This window comes from Bos taurus, chromosome 8, assembly GCF_002263795.3.
Source record: "Bos taurus isolate L1 Dominette 01449 registration number 42190680 breed Hereford chromosome 8, ARS-UCD2.0, whole genome shotgun sequence".
In the NCBI taxonomy this organism is placed as follows: domain Eukaryota; kingdom Metazoa; phylum Chordata; class Mammalia; order Artiodactyla; family Bovidae; genus Bos; species Bos taurus.
Window position 1 is genome coordinate 105,203,357 of NC_037335.1, and position 22,094 is coordinate 105,225,450.

Below are 22,094 nucleotides of genomic sequence, written 5' to 3' on the forward strand. Positions count from 1 at the left end.
TTGTGCTTCTTCCAGCCCAGCGTTTCTCATGATGTACTCTGCATATAAGTTAAATAAGCAGAGTGACAACAGACCATAAACATCATCTAAATAAAGAAGCCATAATGAAAGCCCCACAGTCATACTCCGTCCCCTCTACACTTTCCATAGCCAGTTCATCTTTAAAAATGCATTTTGTTTTTGTTACTCTCTTTCCCAAACACTTAAATGGTTGCCCATTCCTCCCTATATAAGGACCAAGGTCCTTCACTGAATGGCCAACCAAACCCTGTGTAATCTGAGGTCCACCCACTTCTCCCATCTCCCCTTAAAGACTCATGTCTTCCTTGAGCACTTTCTCCAGCCACACTATATTTTCTTCATCATGGCTTGCTCCTTTTCATCTCTAAGTCTTCCTAAGTACTGCCTCTTCTATCTGGAATGCCCACCCCTCCTTACTCACACCTGGTTAATTCTCATTCATGCTTAGCTCTCTAGTTACTGCATCCCTGAAGTCTTAATCCATTCCCTCAACCAAAATCAATACACATACCTACATGAGAGCCTTTCTCACAATAACTGGGCAGAACCTTAGCAGTAGAACCTTAGCAGACATTTTCCACCTAGGATAACATTTTCCAATCATAACTGCTAGTTTCTATATGAGCCATTGCTTAATTGAGTGTAAGATGCAGAGGACACTGTTCACTTTATGAAGTGAAAGTGAAGGTTGCTCAGTTGTGTCTGACTCTTTGCGACCCCATGGACAGTCCAGGGAATTCTCCAGGCCATAGGGTCACAAAGTATCAGACATGACTGAAGCGACTTACTTAGCATGCACACACACGCTTTTGTTATATTAACAAAGACGTTATCAATATCTTTTAAACTAAAAGCAAAATCAAGAACTTATACATAAGTTCATTTTATGTGTATTGCTTATTCCCAGAAACTGGGGAGGAGCACATGATTGATGTGGTGGTGGTTTATTTGCTAAATCATGTCTGACTCTCACGACCCCATGGGCTATAACCTGCCATGCTCCTCTGTCCATGGGATTTCCCAGACAAGGACACTGGAGTGAGTTGCCATTTCCTTCTCCAGGGGAACTTCCTGACCCAGATAGTCTCCTGCATTGCAGACAGATTCCTTACCACTGAACCACCAGGGAAGCCCTCATGATCAGTAAAAACTTATAAAATGAATAAAAGAAAATTTATCTCACGTTTCATGACCCTGAGAAATCAAAGTCATAAGTTCAATTCCAAGGAGCCCCAGGACACAGACCATATCCCTTAACCAAGATGATAATGATGGTTATGATGGTGATGATCATGTACCACTATGGAGCCTTCATATGGGGCATTAAGCTAAAAGCTTTCTATATATTTTTCATTCAACTCTCCCAAAAGTGCTGAGAAAACTGAGGTCAGAGAAGATAAAGGCCTTGCCTGTGGTCATATAGTTTGGATTTAAAGCCAAGTCTGCCCAACTCCATCGTCTTTTTCTTTTATGCTTCACGGTAGAACCTCTTCTGATGATGTAGAGGTAGTTTTCTTGCAGCCAGGTGATGAAGCAAGAGTTCAGAGGACACGTTCTGTGGATGCAGCTCCGGGGTGTGATTTGCAGACAGAGAGTCATAGAGGAGAAATGTTTCACAGAAGAATGGGTGTCCTGTGTGGTGGAGTGCAGGAAAGCTTTTCCCTCCCTGGCCGAGGTGTAAAAATATTTCTCACTGATGTATTCCTGACAGTAAAAGCTGAGTTATGATGGGATGTTAATATGTAGAAATAGTAGTACACATAGTGTAAGCTGTAAGAAAAAGTGGGATATCTCTCTTTGGAGGATCTTGCCAAATGCCTAGTGGAGAAAAGTTTAACTGTGGTTAAACATCTGGTGAAACTTTCTTCACATCTGTAACTTTCTCCTATCTCCCCCCTCATTCCAGCCTCAATAAAGTTCTTACTATGGAAATATCTAAAATTGGTAAGAAATCAAGTACTTAAAAAATCAAGTGACAGTCTTGCTTTTTTCCTTTTTTACTTGCTTATGTTCTTCCAAAGCATCTTAAAGAGAACTCTGTGAATTTAGTGTCTTAAATGTTTGAATAATTGTACAATTGCATGAGTAAGAAATACATGTCAATGAATTAAGCTTACCACCACACTCTTTTGAGAGAAAGGATTTGCTTAGCAAATAAATAACTTTGATATCGTTGGAAGGAATGTTTAAACACCATAAGAGAACAAGCCTTTCTCAAGCACTTTACATACCAACCCCTGATAAGCTTATTACAAATCACTTGTCTTCATTCACTAAGATATGTCCCTAGAGACACCTACTTGGCAACTCTAGTTTAAATTAATATATTTTCCTTAAAAGATAATCTGCCTTTACTTTAAAAACTGTGTGTAATTCAAAGCATTACAGATTCATACCGATAGATATGTATTAGTCAGAATTAGGAAAGCTTCAGAGTGTTTACATAACGACTTCTATTTAGAAGTCTGTTCAAAGACCACAGAATCTCAAGGTTCTTTTTTTCCCCATCTGTCTCTGTTTCCTCTGTCCCAGTTTCTAATGCATGACTCTGCTTACTGTAACTGAATGCTTGGATTCAGGAGAGAGCATACAGGGCAAAAACTACGTTAGCAGCAAGAACCACCATAAAAATGGAAGTTGTACATTGAAACTTAGAGCCCAGTATTTGCAGTTCTAAAAAACTGCACAGCGTTCTTTTTTTTTTTTTTTTTTTTTTGCGTCTATCACAATGCAGTGTTAAAATGTCTATTATGTGTGTGCCATTCTGTGGCTCTGGAAAAATACAAGGATGTTCTAAGTCTTCCAGAGCTTTCTCTGGCTAGGGAAACAGAATTTTGCTATGTATATTGATACAGATCAGTGGTGATTTTGCTCCCACCCCCCAGGACACTTGGCAATGTCAAGAGATGTATTTTGGTCATCACACTTGAGAAGGGCATTGCTGGCACCCAGCACTACAGGCCAGGGATGCTGCCCAGCATCCTAGAGCTTCCAGGACCATCCCCCCACAGCAGTCATCCAACCAGGAATGTCAGCAGTACCACAACTGAGAAACCCTGATTTGATATCAATTCACTAAAATATGAGATCCTGAAGTGCAGGGCTCTTGTGGTCTTTATTTCTCTATCTCCAGTGTCCAGCCAAGAGCCTTGAACATTTCAGCGGGCATTAGATGTTTGACTGTTACATGAATGAATGAGTAAATGATTAGCAGAACTGGGGCATAAGACTGAGAGACCACTAATCTCATAAAAAACAAAAAACTAGCTACATGTGTTAGAGTTTTTTGGTTTTTTGTTTTTTTTCATGTAGAAGTTTATTTTCAGACCACTAGTAACACTGATACTTCCAACATGACTACTTTTTGTCGGGAGACAAATCTTTGCCTATATTTTTATCATGTGTCCAGAAATAAAGAAGCCCTGGATAGACAGCAATTTTCCAAATTCCCAGTGATAAAATTAAGTCATGTTTGACCAACTTGAAAATGTTAGAGATATAGATTAAATAACAGTAATCTTGCCTGGAAAATCCCATGGGCAGAGGAACCTGGTAGGCTGCAGGCCATGGGGTCGCTGAGGGTTGGACACGACTGAGTGACTTCACTTTCACTTTTCACAATACTGGATTGGATTGCCATTTCCTCCTCTAGGGGATCTTCCTGACCCAGGGATCAAACTTGAGTCTCTTACATCTCCTGAATTGGCAAGTGAGTTCTTTACCACCTGGGAAATCCGTAAAATGGATGGGGATGGGCAAATTTAATTCAGATGACCATTATATCTACCACTGTGGGCAAGAACCCCTTAGAAGGAATGCAGTAGCCCTCATAGTGAACAAAAGGTTCCAGAATGCAGTACTTGGGTGTAATCTCAAAAATGACAGAATGATCTAGGTTCATTTCCAAGGTAAACCATTCAACATCACAGTAATTCAAATCTATACTCCAACCACTAATGCTGGAGAAGCTGAGGTTGATTGCTTCTATGAAGTCCTACAAGACCTTCTAGAACTAACACCAAAAAAAAGAAAAGAAAAAGATGCCCTTTTCATCATAGGGGACTAGAATACAAAAGTAGGAAGTCAAGAGATACCTGGAGTAACAGGCAAGCTTGGCCTTGGAGTACAAAATGAAGCAGGGCAAAGGCTAATAAGATTTTGTCGAGAGAACACACTGGCTGTAGCAAAGACCCTCCTACAACAACACAAAAGATGACTGTACACATGGACATCACCAGATGGTCAACACCAAATCAGGTTGATTATATTCTTTACAGCCAAAGATGGAGAAGCTCTAAAACAGCTTCGAAAAATAAGACCTGGAGTTGACTGTGGCCCAGATCATGAGCTCCTTATTGCAAAATTCAGGCTTATATTGAAGAAAGTATGGAAAACCACTAGACCATTCAGGTATGACCTAAATCAAATCTCTTATGACTATACAGTGGAGGTGATACATGGATTCAAGGGATTAGATCTAGTAGAGTGCCTGAAGAACTACGGACTGAGGTCCATAATATTGTACATGAGGCAGTGACCAAAACTATCTCAAAGAAAAATGAATGCAAGAAGGCAAGGTGGTTGTCTGAGAAGATTTTACAAATAGCTGATAAAAGAAGAGAAGCTAAAGGTAAGGGAGAAAGGGAAAGATATACCCAACCAAACACAGAGTTTCAGAGAATAGCAAGGAGAGATAAGAAAGCCTTCTTAAGTGAACAGTGCAAAGGAATAGAAGAAAACAATAGAACGGGAAAGATTAGAGACCTCTTCAAGAAAATTGGTGATATCAGGGGAACACTTCATGCAAGAATGGGCACAATAAAGGACAGATATGGTAAGGACCTAACAGAAGTAGAAGAGATTAATAAGAGGTAGAAAGAATATACGGAAGAACTGTCCAAAAAATGTCTCAATGACCCAGATAACAATAATGGTGTGGTCATTCACCTAGAACCAGACATCCTGAAGTGTGAAGTCAAGTGGGCCTTAGGAAACATTATTACAAGCAAAGCTAGTGGAGGTGATGGAATTCCAGCTGAGATATTTAAAAATCCTAAGAGATGATGCTGTTAAAGAACTGCACTCAGTATGCCAGCAAATTTGGAAAACTCAGCAGTGGCCACAGGACTGGAAAAGGTCAGTTTTCATTCCAATCCCAAAGGAGGGTAATGCCAAAGAATGCTCAAACTACCATAAAGTTGAGCTTTATTCACATGCTAGCAGGGTAGTGCTCAAAATTCTTCAAGCTAGGGTTCAACAGTACATGAATCGAGAACTTGCATATGTACAAGCTGGGTTTAGAAAAGTCAGAGGAACCAAAGAACAAATTGCCAACATCCTCTGGGTCACAGAGAAAGCAAAGGAATTCCAGAGAAAACATCAACTTCTGCTTCATTGACTACGCTAAAGCCTTGGACAGTGTGGATCACAACAAACTGGAAAATTCTTCAAGAGATGGGAATACTAGGTCACCTGACCTGTATCCTGAGAAAACTGTATGCAGGTCAGGAAGCAACAGTTAGAACCAGACGTGGAGCAATGGTCTGGTTCAAAATTGGGAAATGAGTTTGTCAAGGCTGTGTATTGTCCCCTTGCTTATTGAACCTTATGGGGTGTACATCCTGCAAAATAGCAGGCTGGACGAATCGTAAGCTAGAATCAAGATTGCTGGGAGAAATATCAACAACCTCAGGTATGCAGATGATATCAATCTAATGGCAGAAAGCCAAGAGGACTTAAAGACTCTCTTGATGAGAGTGAAAAAGCTGACTTAAAACTCAGCATTCAAAAATCTAAAAGATCATGGCATCTGGTCCCAGTACTTGATGGCAAGTGGAAGGGGAAAAGTGGAAAAGGTGACAGATTTTATTTTCTTGGGACCCAAAACCACTGTGGCTGCATCCATGAAATTAAAAGGCACTTGCTCCTTGGAAGAAAAGCTATGACAAATGTAGACACTGTATTAAAAAACAGAGACATCACTTTGCTGACAAATGTCCATATAGTCAAAGTTAAGGTTTTTCCAGTAGTCATGTACCGATGTGAGAGTTAGACCATAAAGAAGTCTAAGTGCCAAGGAATTGATGCTTTCAAACGGTGGTGCTGGAGAAGACTCTTGAGAGTCCCTTGGACTGCAAGGAGATCAAGCCAGTCAATCCTAAAGGAAATCAGTCCTGAATATTCATTGGAGGGACTGATGCTGAAGCTGAAGCTCCAGTACTTTGACCACTTGATGCGAAGAGCTGACTCATTGGAAAAGACCCTGATGCTGGGAAAGATTGAAGGCAGGAGGAGAAGGGAATGACAGAGAATGAGATGGTTGGATGGCTTCACCGACTCAGTGGACATGAGTTTGAGCAAGCTCCGGGAGATAGTGAAGGGCCCGGAAGTCTGGCCTGCTGCAGTCCATGAGGTCACAGAGTCAGAGAAGACTCTGGGACTGAACAACAAGCTGCGTCCCCCAAAGTCTGTTATTCAAAATACAGTAACTGAGAGCAGCAGAGATAACACTGTAAACTCTCAAATGCAAGGCAGTTCTCCTTTTTGGGGGCACAATTTTGAGGGAATGAAAATCTTACCTGCTTTTGAGACATTATCAGTGGAACAAATATTCCAAGACTCCAGTGGATGCCAGAAACCACAGATAATACAGATCCCGGCAAACACTGTTTTTCCAGTCTCTACTCTTGCACTGGGACCACTAAAAAGTAGCAGAAGGGTGACTTGGACACACGCACGGTGATACTGCAGCGGCCAAGCTGATAACCAAGTCAGCTACTGAGTGGCAAACAGGTGGGAAAAGCTTAACAAAGGGTGATTCAGGTCCTGAGAAGCACAGCTCGATTTCAGTGTGCTACTCAGAATGAGCGTAATGTAAAACCTATAAATCATTTATTTCTGGGATTTTTCACTTATTGTTTTCAGACTTCACTTGACTGTGCATAACTCAAACTCCAAAAAACAAAACCTTGGCTGAGGGGGGACTCCTGTGCAGTTCATTTTTTCATTAAATCCCAATGGCAACACTAAGCTTCCTGGTTATTTACATCCCAAGCTTATGAAGCTCAGTGTTGCAGCAATGCAAGGCCCAGGCCATGTGGCTGATAGGAAAATGAGCACAACCCATTCCCAAGTCTCTTAGGCCTCAAAGATGAACCTACTTATCATTCACCTAAAATAATTTCATGAATGAAACCAACTAGGAAGGTGTTGCAGGGGGAAGGTGGAAACATAAGCAAAGGAGAAGTAAAAATCCCCATGACACTTCTTCTCCTACACTCAGTTTCCTTCCCAATTAATGTCTAAGGCATTAACTAAAATGAGTAATATTTTATTTTGTACGTTAGACTTGATTCATTTAACACTCCTTAGAAGTTAAGATTCCAAAGAAAGGTTAATTAAGATCTAGATACTGAATGCAATTAACGCTTGCAGTCAAAATGTGGGGAAAACATTTGTTTTCATTTTAAAACTAAACACACAATAAAATTTTAAAACAAATCCAAGAAACTAAGTTATCCCTTCCATCAGAAGCCTTTGAGTAATTTTTTCCAATGATAAAACTATTTGTTATAGGCTTCCCGAGTGTGATTTGAGTTCTGGGTTTCTTCACCAGTAAAATTCCTAAACCGTCATGCTGGTGTGAGGTTGAAAGAGAGAAACTGCTTGAAGGCTGGTGCACTAGTTCACAGAAAGCATTCAGCCCAAGTTAGTTCCTCTGACTTTGTTCTATTCTTTTCTGATCACTTCAGCTTTCTGATCAATAGTAATACCTGAAGGAGAATAGCAGTAGATGTGGAGAAGGCAGTGGCAACCCACTCCAGTACTCTTGCCTGGAGAACCCCATGGATGAAGGAGCCTTATGGGCTGCAGTCTATGGGGTCACAAAGAGTTGGCCATGACTGAGCGACTTCACTTTCACTTTTCACTTTCATGCATTGGAGAAGGCAATGGCAACCCACTCCAGTGTTCTTGCCTGGAGAATCCCAGGGACGGGGGAGCCTGGTGGGCTGCCATCTATGGGGTTGCACAGAATCAGACACGACTGAAGCGACTTAGCAGCAGCAGCAGCAGCAGTAGATGAGGCTGAAGATGTTGTGATGGTTATAAATGGGCAACAAATTAATATGAATATCTTTGAGCACTACAGTTTTTGCATGGATGGTAATTATTTAAAGAAAATCTTAGGGGGTGAAACAAAAGCCACTTTACATGCTGAGAAGTTGGAAATAATGTTCCTGAGGCCTTCAGATATTAAGCTGTAAAGTGAAGGAAAGCTTATTTCAATGAGATCAGTGGTACTATGACTTTCTTTTAATTATCAAGAAATTTAAGGTCTGGAGTGTCCAAAAATTTGATTCCAGTCCAGGATCTGACACTCAGTTATGGAACTTCACCATCTTTAAAACTCCACTACACCCACTGGATGCGGATTCCCAACCCCATGCTGCTTAAACCTGGCTATAGTCAGCCAGCAGAAGGGAACACAGCTTCCTTTCCAAATCCCACTACAGACTGTCAAGAGTGTTACATCTGATGAATTTCTTATCTGTTTGAGGCAATGATAATGAAAGACAAAACAAGACCATTGATTGGTAGAAAAATGTCCTCAGAAGGATACATCAGTTCCTTAAATGCAATAATATAAATGTTGTCATTGGTCTCCAGGAATAAAGGAAACACAATGGTGGAAAAGGTCTTAGAGATTACCTTTCCAATATAGTTGTCATTCAGATGGAAAAACAGAGGTCCAAGAAAGAGGAATGATTTGTCCAAAGTTCAAAACAAATCATGACAGAGCAAGAACCAGAATTCTTAACTCTCAGGTCTCTAGTAACTAACTAGATATCAATATATAGATACATACATGCGTAACCATTTCTTAAGAAAGCACTCTTAGGGTGCTCACAATTTCACTTCAACATCTTTGCACAAAGGCCACTGTAGAGTTATGACCTAAATAGGAAAAAAAGTGACATCACTTCTAGGACATCTGTCCCTGGTAGGTAGCATCAAAGACCCTTGCCAAGGACACCTCCAATCTCCTTGGACATGCTGGTTCAGCTCCTTGTTTGGCTGACATCAGCCTGACTCACAGCTTCAGAAATGGCAAGATGTGCACAGTGAGGAATGAAACAAACTCATGCTCAAAGCTAGGTCAAGTTTGCCAAAATCATCCCCGAACCCCTTTAGCTAATTGGAAATTGCTGCAGAGGGCCTACTTCTATTCTACAGCTGAGCAACAAAAATGCCTCCAGTGGAGACTTTACCTCCCAGAGGTGAGCTGAGATCATTTCTGGCAATGTAGCACTCCCTGTTTATTTTTAGACTGGTACAGTAGAACTCATTGGTTGATTGCTGAGCACACAGATAATTTGAAGAAAAAAAAAGCCTTCTAAATAAGTATTCTTTAATCTGTTTCTGTCTGCATTAATAATTCAAAAATGTTGATTATTATGTCCACTAAGCTATCCTTTACTGTCTTGTACACATGGATGCGTACGTTTCTATGTGTTGAAGGACCACGTGTAGGATAGAGATTGGCCCCTGAAGACATTTAATAACCATCGCTTCTTTTCCATTCATAAATTTACCCAGGTTTCTTTAGTAAATAACTATTGTGTTTTACTATGAACATTATCATGAACTGTTAGCTCAAATATAATAATCAATAGAATCATTAAATGAGCAAGTGGTGTTTACTGACTGCTTTCTATTTAGTAGACATTGTACTAAATCCTTGGGTCATCATTCTAAATGAAATAGAGTCCCAGGAACAGAAGAGATAAGCTAGTGAGGGAGGGAGCTGTGTAAAGGAAAAAGGATAATACAGTAGGGTCGGTGATGGAAGAAAGGCTGCCTAAAGTGCTAGTAAGCAGAGAGAGAAGTGAGTGATTAATTCTGCCCAGGAAAAGTCGAGGAGGTTCCTGGAGCAACTGACCTAGGGTTTCCCCAGGCTTAGGAGGAACAAAAGGATGACAAGAGTCTTTCAGCCATAGGAAACAGACCTTGCCTTCTTTCTTTGGAGGACTGAAGCTTCCTGGGAAAAGGGAGTCTTAAGAAAGCCCATGAAGATGCCCCAGTTGACCTGTGGCCAAGAGGAGAACCTCCATGTCTCTAGCCCTCTCGATCTGGGCATCTCTAATGAGTCTAGAAATGACTGCTGTCGGAAAAAAAGTGAAGGGGCCCATATGGGTTTGGAAGGTGCTTTTGCTCTGAATCACTGCCCTACAATACCCAAGCAGGACCTCAGGCAGGGGCAGAGTGGGTTTCCCTAGGCCCAGCCAAAGTAAAGCTTATTCAAACCTAAGCTTTACAGGAGAAAAATGAAGACTCTGTATGTAAGATGCTGGAATAATCAACCTCACCTTTCTAAATTCAGTCTATAGACCCCAAAGGACTTGGAATGCTAACAAAGCTGTTGGGGTACCTAGAAGCAGGATTCTAGAATTAAGAAAGATGTGAGTTGAGCCCCAGACTGAGATTTTAAAGGCCTTTGGTCTATCATCAACTCTACCACTAAAAGTCTAGTCTTGAGAAAATAACATTTCCTTCTCAAGACCTCTCTTTCCCCTAATAAGATGGCAATTGAATTATGCCTTCTTGTGTGATTCTCAAATTTAGGATTCTAAGAGTGTATTTAGACATGTGTGCAACCTAAGGGATCTCTGTAGATTTGCACTGTTCATTGGAAAATCAGCCATTTTGGCCAGATCATGATGGAAACTGTCTATGCAAGAGACAGGTGAACACATACCTTCACAGATACTGACATGCCTCAGTGATTGCACTAGGTTTCATTATTTATCTACATTTTTTCCTTCACTCCCTTCCTTTCTCTCCTTCTCCAGAAGTATCCTCCCTGAACCCATTGTCTTGGGCCAAATTTTATGACTTACTGGCAGCAATGGAGTGTGGACAGAAATAATAGTATGTCACCATCTACCTGTGACCTAAAGAGGCACAAGCAAACTTATGCCAGCTTTTCAGAGTTCCTTCCCTTGGCCAGGAGATGCAATCTACTTGGCCCCAGAGAGTCATTGCTTCTTCAGTCTGGGTATTGCGGTGAAAATCTTGGAGCTGACCTGAGCCCATCCTGAAGCTTAGAGCCCAGTAAAGCCCAGCCTATGATGGTACACAGTTTTTTGCATATATTGCAGCTGAGTTATTTGCATCAACCTATCTACCTGTTAGCCTGGAATATATTTTCTTTGTTTTAACGTACAGAGTTTGGGGATTATTTGTCACGCAAGAGCATTATTTCAGCCAAAAGCTTTCTAGTGTGCTGATCCTCTTTGATTAGATTCCACAGATTGCTCTGCAGTCTGTGGAATAATGCACTGTATTAATTTCCTGTCGCTGCTATAACAAATGTTACTGGCTTAAGCAACACAGTACTTATCTTACAGCTTTAGAGGTCAGAAGTTTGAAATAAATCTCATGAGGCTAAAATCAAGGTGTTGAAATGGTTGCATTCCTTAGGGCAACTCTAGCTAAGACTCCATCTCCTTGTCTTTTCTAGACTCTAGAAGCTGGCAACCTTTCTTGGTTTGTGGATCCCTTCTTCCATCTTCAAGGACAGCAATGTCCTTGACACATTGTCATTTCTCTGATTCTCTTTTCCTACCTCCATTTTCAAGTTCTAAGGACCTTTATGATATGTTCAGTTCAGTCGCTCAGTCGTGTCCGACTCTTTGTGACCCCATGAATTGCAGCACGCCAGGCCTCCCTGTCCATCACCAACTCCCGGAGTTCACTCAAACTCACATCCATCGAATCGGTGATGCTATCCAGCCATCTCATCCTCTGTCGTCCCCTTCTCCTCCTGCCCCCAATCCCTCCCAGCATCAGAGTCCTTTCCAATGAGTCAACTCTTCACATGAGGTGGCCAAAGTACTGGAGTTTCAGCTGTAGCATCATTCCTTCCAAAGAACACACAGGACTGATCTCCTTTAGAATGGACTGGTTGGATCTCCTTGCAGTCCAAGGGATTCTCGAGAGTCTTCTCCAACACCACAGTTCAAAAGCATCAGTTCTTCGGTGCTCAGCTTTCTTCACAGTCCAACTCTCACATCCATACATGACTACTGGAAAAACCATAGCCTTAGGAACATACAAATAATTCAGGATAATCTCATCTCAAGGCCAGCTGATTAGCAATTAGAATCTCACCTATAGCATTATTTCCTATTTGCTACATAATCTAACTACACAAAGTGCAAATGTTAGTCACTCAGTTGTGTTCGACTCTTTGCCAACTCACGTAGCCTGCCAGGCTTCTCTGTCTATGGAATTCTCCAGGCAAGAATACTTGGGTTGGGTTGCCATTCCCTTCTACAGGGGATCTTTCCAACCCAGAGATCAAACCCCAATTGCCCACATTACTGGCAAATTCTTTACCATCTGAGCCACAAGGGTTCCATGAATTAGGAGGTGAATGTCTTTGAGGGTTTAGGGGACCTTATTCTGCCTGACACAGGAACCATTGCTAATTCTGTACTCCTAAAAAGAAAAGAGTGTTAAAAAGAAATATGCAAATGAGCTTATTTACGAAACAGAAACAGACCCACAAACTTAGAGAATGAATTTACAGTTACCATGGGGAAACAGTGAGGGGAGACGGGATAGTTAGGGAGTTTTGGATTGACATATATACACTGCAATATTTAAAATGGATAACAACGAGGACCTACCGTGTAGTACAGGGAACTCCACTTAATGTCATGTAACAACCTAAATGGGAAAAGAATGTGAAAAAGAATAGATATACATGTGTGTATTACTGATCATTTTGCTGACACCTGAAACTATCACCACATTATTAATCAAGTCTATTCCAATATGAAATTAAAAGGTTTAAAAACAAACACCAGAGTAGAAGGAGCCTTTGCCTTGGGGGCTCCTGCTCATTCCTCCAGACCCCATCCTAAAAACCAAACCACAGCCTAGGTATAGGAAGTGTTCTTGATGCCCAACATCATATCCCTTCGGCCTCTTACCTTAGTGTAGCTGTGATGGATAATTACGTGCATTTTTGTTTTAACCCATCTCAGTGGTATCCTACCAACTTCTACAGGTTTCTCCCTATGGCTGTTCTGGAACTACAGAAGCCTGCTCATCTTCCTATGTAGACACGGCCAGCACTGGTTGGGTGGAAGCTGATGAATAAATGCCCAGCCTCTGGGAGAACATGGGTAGAAGCTCAGCTCACATGGTTTCTAGAAGGGTCTCAGCAGAACCATAACAATCCTCAGCTCATTAACCCCACTGATTCGCTTTCCTTTCTCCCCTGTCCCTCTCTCCCCACTCTTTATCCTACCGCCTGGATCACCTCTCAAATAAACTGCCTGACACCCAGACCTTACCTCAGACTCTGCTTTGGGGGGAAACCAAGCTGAGACTTCATGTTTGGTGTTGGCTGAACAACCATGCCTCAAGGTTGAAAGAACCCTAACCATTACGCAAGGCAGCTTGTGTAGAAATGTCTAGAGCAGCTTGTATGATTCAAGAAAGCCCTCCAGTCTGTAATGTCTCTCACGAGAGGCTGTGCTGTCTCTGATTACATATCTCCAGGGATGCGGAGGTCACAGCTTGCCCATGTTGTCGCATGAGGCAAACCAGCCTAATGTAAGACAGCTGTCAGTAAAAATGTGCTTCCTTGAGAAAAGCTCTCATTACTCCTAGTTCAGTCTTTTGAGTCCTTTTGTAATGTCACATATTCTTATAAAAATGCTCAGAGACTTAGAGACCAAAACACTTTCCTGCTTTATATTAAGCCTAGGGCCTTCAACAATACCACACAAACTCAAAAGTCCTTACAGCTGACGGAATCCTCTTTGCCAAAATACTTAAACGTTTGTTCATAGCGAAGCAGAACATAGTAGTTCATGAGTAAGCAAGGTGACTTTGTTTAAAAATCTAAGTTCAAAAGTCGTCGATGTTACTTGTTACCTCTGTGTGCATGAGGAAATCAGCGTCATTTGCCAAGTTTCAGTTCCTTCATCTGTAAAATGGGGATAATGAGACTCCCCTGAGGGTTGTCATGAGGAGAAAATCTATTAACACATAAACGATGTGGGGAAAGCTCTGAAACGTTGTTACTCATAGAAATGATTCAGTTGTCCAATTTCAGCTCTGCCTCCAATCAAGGAATAGAAGATCTTTACAATAAACATGGAAGTAGAGCCAAGATTATAATGAACTGTGTCTCCACTTTTAAATGACTAAGATATTCTGTACTGAAATGACAGCGACCATGGTGAATTGTAGCACTGAATTTCTGCTGTGCCTTCGTTTGGTTTGGTTACTGATACTGTGAATCAGCTTTATTATATGGGACCAAATATTGTTCCGTGTCCTGACACTTTGCAGTCTACAAATCCTGGTCCTCACCACCTCCCTTTGAAATCTTCTCACAGCAGAGGGGAAATGGAGGTTCTGAGGAGGAAAGGGCTTACTGAGCTGGTGAATTGGTGTCAGAAAGCCGGTTGAGAATCCGAGGCAGAACCATACTGGCCAATGCAAGTACAAAGGCCCTGTGGTTAACCTTGGCCTGTTCAGAGTAGCACGTACACTGGTGTGTCTCTGGGGAACTGAGTAAAGGGGGCAGTGGTAATAGATGAGAGCCAAGAGGCAGGCAGGACTCTGATTATACGGGGCTTTTTAGGATATGGGGAAAAGTTCATAATTTATTTTTAGTAAGATGAGAAATCTTGGGAGGTTTTTGAAGGGGAGTAACATGATCTGGTTTCTGTTTTTTAAATCATGAAGTGTTGATAATTGACTGTGGAAAGGGAGCGTGTCCCAGGGAGACTGGTTAGAAGGCCATTAAGTAGTCTATGTGAAAGACGATGATGGTTTGGAATAGTGTAGTAGTGGTAACCAGCCTTGGATTCAGGACGTATTTTAAAAGTAATGCAGTTAAGACGTGGGCTGAACTGGACATGGGTAGTTAGAGAATGAGAGGAGTCGAGAATGACGCCTACATTTTTGAGCCTGGACAGATGGGAGCAGGACACCATTTGGTGGAAATGGAAAACTGTAGAAGCCGTGGGGATGGAGTGCAGAGGGAGCCAATGGCAAGCAGGAGTTTTGTTTTGAACATATGACATGGAAAATGCCCATTAGGTATTCAAGTGTTGATATCATTTGTATAAATAAAGTTTTAATCTGCAGATAATTGGTGAGATCACAGTGTGAGAAAAAAAAAAATTGTGTCATTGTTATATCCATAGCATTAAATACTCATAAAGTCAATAGAACCACCCAATGGTGTTGAGTGTTCCTCAAATAGGGGAGGGCCTCAGACTGAGACCTGATCTTCCCAGGTGTGGAAAAGGAAAAGGAACCTGTAAAGGATGCTGAGAGAGGCCAATGAAATAGAAGGAACCTGAGAGAGAGTAGCTGCTGCTGCTGCTGGCTGCTAAGTCGCTTCAGTTGTGTCCGACCCTGTGCGACCCTGTAGACGGCAGCCCACCAGGCTCCCCCATCCCTGGGATTCTCCAGGCAAGAACACTGGAGTGGGTTGCCATTTCCTTCTCTACCTGTATGCTAACTGGAGCACGTATTTCAAGGAGAAAGTGAGGAACAGGGTCCAATGATGCTAATAGAATAAGAATAAAATAAGGTGACTGACAGCCCTCATAAAACACATTAGCATATCAATGTGCCCCCTAAGGACCTCTTTACCTTTATGGAATCTATTTCCCAAATTCACTTGCCCAAACCACAATTTTCTAGTTAATATCAGTTACCATGCATGGAATACTCAGTTCATAAAATGCTGTTGTAAATTCAAGGAAGGGAGAGGAACTGATCACCTGTGATCCCCCCATTCCCAACTCCGCTGCTTCTTAAGTGAGATCCATGAAAACTGTAAAGAAGGGTGAGATGGCACACATCCTTGTAAGTGTGGGTAGCCTCTTGGTCTGATGTCAGTTGGGCAAGGCCTGGTTTCGTGGATATAAGAAGACCTCACATATGAAAAGAAAGCCACAAGCAAAATCCAAACCACAGGCTTCAGAGGTTTGCTTGTCACAAGCCAGGTCTGAACATTGGCAGTGCCACTCTGGAGGACCTGATGCAGAGTGGGCAGGACCTCGCCTGGCCTCGGCACCACCCTCCCTTCCCCAAGTCCCACATTCCAGCCTTACTTAAAGAGAAGTGTCAGAAAAGATTTTTCTTTTCCAGATCATTGGCAAATGTTTGCTCAGATCTATTTTGGGGGCATTAGCTCAACACTGCTGTCTTTTCTTCGCAAAGAATTAGAAGAGTGTTTCAAAACCACATTTATTTTCTCTCTCTCTCTCTGTCCCTTTATCCCTCTGTTCTCCCTATTTTCTTTCCTTGCCCCTCTTTCTGTCCTTCTTTCTTCCTTGAAGTACTTGAGTTCTGCATGGGTTTTCTCTGTCATGGCATGGAAAGGTTGTTGTAGCCCAGGACTTGCTCCTCTGTATTGCTGACCCTTGGCTCTTTTAGCATTCATTTACATTGTAAACCAGAGCAGCTGCAAGGGATACAGAAACTTCCATCAACCAACTCAAGGTAAAACTGATCTCATCCTACATATTAGGATCGTTGTTGAAAAACAGGGAAGAGAGATGGATAACTACAGAAAGTGTGAGACACCCACTTTCCTCGCTGATGGCTGTGAAAACGTTCTCATTGAATCCTTCCAACTGCTCTGTAAGGGAAGCACCGTTGTACCCATTTTAGTCTATAGTTCGGGACACTAGGGCATGTTGGGGTGAAGGGCCTTGCCCCCCATCAGTCAGAAGTGGCCCATCAGTCCAGGCCTTCCTCTCTCTGTGGCCCAAGGTTTGCACTTGAACTGACCCAATAAGGGGCACAGAGAGAAACAGGAAAGCAATGATTATCTTCCATGAGGAAGGATAATTTATTTAAGAAAGGTAATTTATTTAAGAACACAAGATAAGATGCACTACCCCTACCCTTTTGGTAAAAATCAATTTTAAGCACATCTCTGTTCTTTGTTTTTACATGATTCCTATCTACCAGGCACTGAGCTGGATACTTTGCGTGATCCCTGAAAGTCAAAACAAACTTTTAGGTAAAAAGAAAATGCACACTTTTTTCCTTTCTCCTTTGCTTTCTCCCTTTTGTTAAAATTCCCCTCTAACGTACTTCCCAGCTCACAGAATATTTTAATGATTATGCTGGCCGTAGACACACATACCCTAGAAGAGTCATCAGCGTGTACTCCCAAGTTCTTTTCCCAGATTGGAAAAAAGTTATCATTTTTCCCATTTGACATCTTAAAAAACCATATATACTGAGAATGGCATAAAAAGAACCCATCTCATCATCTTAAAACATCTCCAATTTTTTTTTTCCTATTTCTCAGCCAGAAGTTCTCCCTAATTTGGCATCGCAAAATGAACAGGAATGTAGGAGGAAGCTTTTATTTCTCTTAGAAAATATGATCTACTCCTGTTTTTGAATCACCTTCAAAAAGCCAGCTATTTGGTCCTACACAGTCATGTTTCAACTGCAAAATATGGGGGCGTTGACATCTTGGTGAACTGCAGTAAGTATTAGATTCTTTCGGCTGTCTTGTTTCTCAGCTCCTACCAGCAGCCTCAGTACTGGACCAGCCCATGTTGTAATCCAAGGCATCTAGCCACTGTTCCCTCCAGGAGCCCTCTTCGACCTACCCAGAGACCAACGGTGGTGACCATCTTCTGCCCACCCCACTTTGTGAAGAGCGATGTCCATAGTGGACTTCCCTTGTGGCTCAGCTGGTAAAGAACCCGCCTGCAATGTGGGAGACCTGGGTTCCATCCCTGGGTTGGGAAGATCCCCTGGAGAAGGGAAAGGCTACCCACTCCAGTATTCTGGCCTGGAGAATTCCATGGACTCTATAGTCCATGGGGTCACAAAGAATCGGACAAGACTGAGCAACTTTCATTCATGCCCTTAGTGAGTGTATGAAACCCTGGTCTTTCACACATTCCCTTTTGGCTTCAGAAATGAGGAAAAGGGATCAGATACAACTGTGGCATGAACCTGAAGTGGCAAAAAATACTAATATATATGTACACACACATGCTTACACATACATACATCAGCAGTCCAAGTTGTTTTGATAAGTTGCTTATACCATAGCCATTTATCAAGACATCTATTATGCATACAGCTGGAGAAGAATGAAAGTCATGGGTTTATTCCTTCAGGATTCCAACTAATCCTTCTTTAATGGCTGGTACAAAGATTTGTTCCTCTCCCAGCAGTTTTGAGCTCTGAAGGGCACTTACGTGTTCCACTGAATTATACCGGATATATCAAATTAATTCTATTAACCAGCTTATCCTCTAAATCTTTACCCAGGCCCTGATACATATGCATTCACTGGTGTAAATGACTTCAAGCAATTCCAGAGCCTGCTCGTTGGAGCTGCAGCTCCACTGAAAGGTGATCCAGGCTCTGACCTTACTGCATTCCTCAATATTAAATGATCGGCTAAATGGTTACAGCCCGTTTTCAGAAAGGGGTACTGCATTCTCTTCTTACCCTCTCCCACCCCATTGCAAGCTTGGAATTTGCCTTCAAACCAATTTCAGGACCCATGAACTGTAATGGGCAAAAACAAGAGCTGTGAGCAACAAGGTCGCCATTGAAGAAGGAAGGTAAAGGACGCCCAGGAATGCTCTTTCTAAATCCAGACCTTGCCCTTGTCCCCTAGCCCCTACCCATCTACTTGACATATACCCACTTGCACTCTGCTTTCTAGGAAGTTTTCCTTCTCACCTACACACCACAGCTCTAGATAAGTGCCTTTTTGTTTCCTTGCGGTATCTTGTAGTTCCCACAATCAGAAATTATCACAACGATAATATAGTAGTGAACATTGAGTCTCTGGGGGTTTCCGTGGTGGCTCAGGCGGTAAAGAATCTGCCTGCAATGCAGGAGACCTGAGTTCAATCCCTGGGTCGGGAAGATCCCCTTGAGAAAGGGAATGGCTACCCACTCCAGTATTCTTGCCTGGAGAAACGGACAGAGGAGCCTAGAGGGCTACAGTCCACGGGGTCGCAAAGAGTCGGACCTGACTGAGAGACTAGCACTTTCACTTTTCACTTCAACATTGAGTCTTTGCTGTGTGCCAAACATTTTTCTAAGTTCTTTATAAATATTAACTTACTCAATCCTTGTTATGACCCTATGAGGCACATATCAGTCTTAACCCAGCTTACGTATGGGACAACTGAGAGGCAGAGTGGTTCAGTGCTTTGCTCAGGGGCACAAAGCTGGTAGGAGGTAGAACTCAGACTAGACCCAGGTAAGTGGTCTAATTCCAGTATAAAAACGAACACTGTTGAGTGCTAGTTATGTGCACAGAACACATAACACTTGATGTGAAGAGACAGCTCTTGGAAAAGACCCTGATGCTGGGAAAGATTGAAGGCAAAAGGAGAAGGAGGCAGCAGATGGTTAGATAGCATCACCAACTCAATGGACAGGAATCTGAGCAAACTCGAGGAGACAGTGAAGGAGGACAGAGGAGCCTGGCATGTTGCAGTCCAGGGGGTCGCAAAGAGTCAAACGTGACTTAATGACTGAGCAGCAACAAGAACGTGCGCACATAGTAAGCTGTCCACGTGCTGTACCCCATTCATTCTTCACAGTCATGTGCAGTAAGGGTGGTATAGCAGCCCCACTTTACAGATGCAAAGGCACAGGGATTTGAACCCATACAGTGAGTAAGCGTACATTAGAATTCAAACGCAGGATCTCTTTTCAAGAAGCCCAAACTCTCCATCACTATGCCTTAAAAGACATTTTTATAATTGCTCATTTATTTTCCCATGAGCTTTCCTTGTGTGCAAGGAAATAAGTTCATTTTTCTGGGCTGACCATCCCTTGCAAGACAATACCTATGACGTACCTCCTTTTATAAATGTTTGCTGTACTCACATGACCTGAATATATTTTGAGGCTAGCCCTGTCAGTTTGCATCATCAGGGGATAGAGAACTTCGTGAGACAGGAGACTGTATGTCTTAGCTTTGCCCATGTGTTTTTTTATTCTGCCTTTCTGAAAGCTGGTGAACATGTAGACATCTATAGCCCCGCCTTTGCCGTGGAAGCTCACAAGCTCCATGGAGTACAGCTCCAGTGTACATAACAGGACTAATCTGGTGTCACGTGACATAGCTACCTCCCAATAACAAGGATGCTTCATTGTGTGTTACGTCAAAACGGTACCAAGCAGTCCAAGGGATTTACAGGTAATCAGAGTAGAGTTCTGGGCTTCCCTGGTGGCTCAGACAGTAAAGACACTGCCTGCAATGCAGGAGACCTAAGTTTGATCCCTGGGTTGTGAAGAGCCCCTGGAGAAGGAAACGACTACCCACTCTGGTATTCTCGCCTGGAGAATTCCATGGACAGAAGAGCCTGGCAGGCTCCAGTCTATGGGATCGCAAAGAGTCAGACATGACTGAGCAACTAACACTCTCACTTTCAGAGTATAGCAAAAGTCGTAGAGTCAGAAAGTTCTACATTTGAGTCTATCTTGAGGGTATCTTACTTTAGATAAATGACTTTGCTTTGCTTTGATTGTTGGTACAGAAAATGAGTCGTACTTACTTTATAATATCCCATGGTGATTAAATGAGATTATATTCATTAAGTACATGACACAATGCCAGGTACTTCATAAGTTCTCAGTAAGAGGCAGCAATTATAACAATTATGCCAGAATATCTTTGCTTTTCTTCTCCTCACCTGCTGGCCATTTCTTCTCCGTCATATGCCCAGGTGCATTCACCATGTTGTATTTGTAGGACATTTATCAATATTAATGAGAAAAGCAAGAAACTTTCAGTAATAACCTTGTATTTATGGAGCCCTTGCTATGTGCCAGGCACTGTGCTGAGCATTTTAACATATGTATTCCCCACCACACCTTATGAGGTAGGCAAAACAGTTTTCCCCATTTTAAAGAAGAGGAAATAAAGGTTTTTAGAGGCTAAGTAGCTTATCCAAGGTCAGGCAGTCAATAAGTAGCAGGAACGGGATCCCAACCGAGGCAGTCTTAACTCTACAGCCCGGTCTCATAACCAACCTGGCATGTTAAAATTTCCTCCACGTAATCCTGAGTTAGGTCTCTTGTTTTTAAAATGGGTGACAAGGAAGAGCAAACACTTGGAAGGTCAAATTTACCCAGCTGTAAGCAACATTTGGAACTTGGCTTGACAGTGTGGAAATCTGTTTGTTTGCATGCTTTTATGAGTAGCGTTGCTGAGTCCCTTCGTAGCTGTCTTCTGTGTATTCCATACCGATGATCCTCGGTGAACTTTTGGGTTCTGAGAAGCAGCTGGTTGGTTTGCATAACTGCCTTCACCCTCTTCTGGCCCAAATGTAAAGTGTTCTTAAATCTGACACAAATAAAACTCAGTGACTATTGATTGGACTCTTGACACAGTGTGCTCAGGTTTTCCTTCTGTCATATTTTACTGCATTCCATGGTGATGTTGGTGACCTTCTGAGCTTTCTTTGAAATGTTATTGATCATGCAATTAAACGGCCTCTCAGTATGTGTCAGAAGTCCAATTCAGGTAAAGCTCCTGCTGCCTCGTTCTTGCAGATCCGATCCTTAATTCCAAACAGAGGCCCTCCTCAGATGTCAGTCATCGTGTGTAAAGTGGATGCGGGTTTTGAAAGGCTGACTTCAGGGTGGATTGGAGTCTGTGTTACAAAAAGCACATGCCAGCATGCATCTTCTCATCTGTTTCTCCCACTTCCAGGAAAGCAGTATTCTGACTTTTAATTGTTCCACGTTCAGAAGGCAGTCCAACTGGAACAAGAAACACACATTCCAAAGCAGATCTCGCAACTTCTAAAAGCCATTGATATTCACTCTACATTGCAGAATGGCCCAGTGAGAGGCCGAGAGAGTTCATGAGAGAGTGGAGTGTGAAAGATGGTGAATATACATTGTTCTCCCATTAAGTAGATGGGATCTGGGCCACATTTGGGAGATGATATGAGGAGTCAACATTGATGACCCACCATTTGGAGTGATATCAAAGGCTTTCAAATATGAGATGTGGCAGAGTA

At 42.3% G+C, this 22,094-nt stretch overlaps 1 long non-coding RNA gene across 1 annotated transcript in view; it reads left to right on the forward strand.

The window, feature by feature from the left end:
• Nucleotides 1–18,526, forward strand: part of LOC132346052 (uncharacterized) — a 61,352-nt gene extending 42,826 nt beyond the window's left edge. The window contains exons 4-5 of the long non-coding RNA XR_009495769.1: nt 17,384–17,566; nt 18,367–18,526. This is a non-coding gene — a long non-coding RNA (uncharacterized lncRNA). The remainder of the gene's footprint in view (nt 1–17,383; nt 17,567–18,366) is intronic.
• The last annotated feature ends 3,568 nt before the right edge of the window (nt 18,527–22,094 follow it).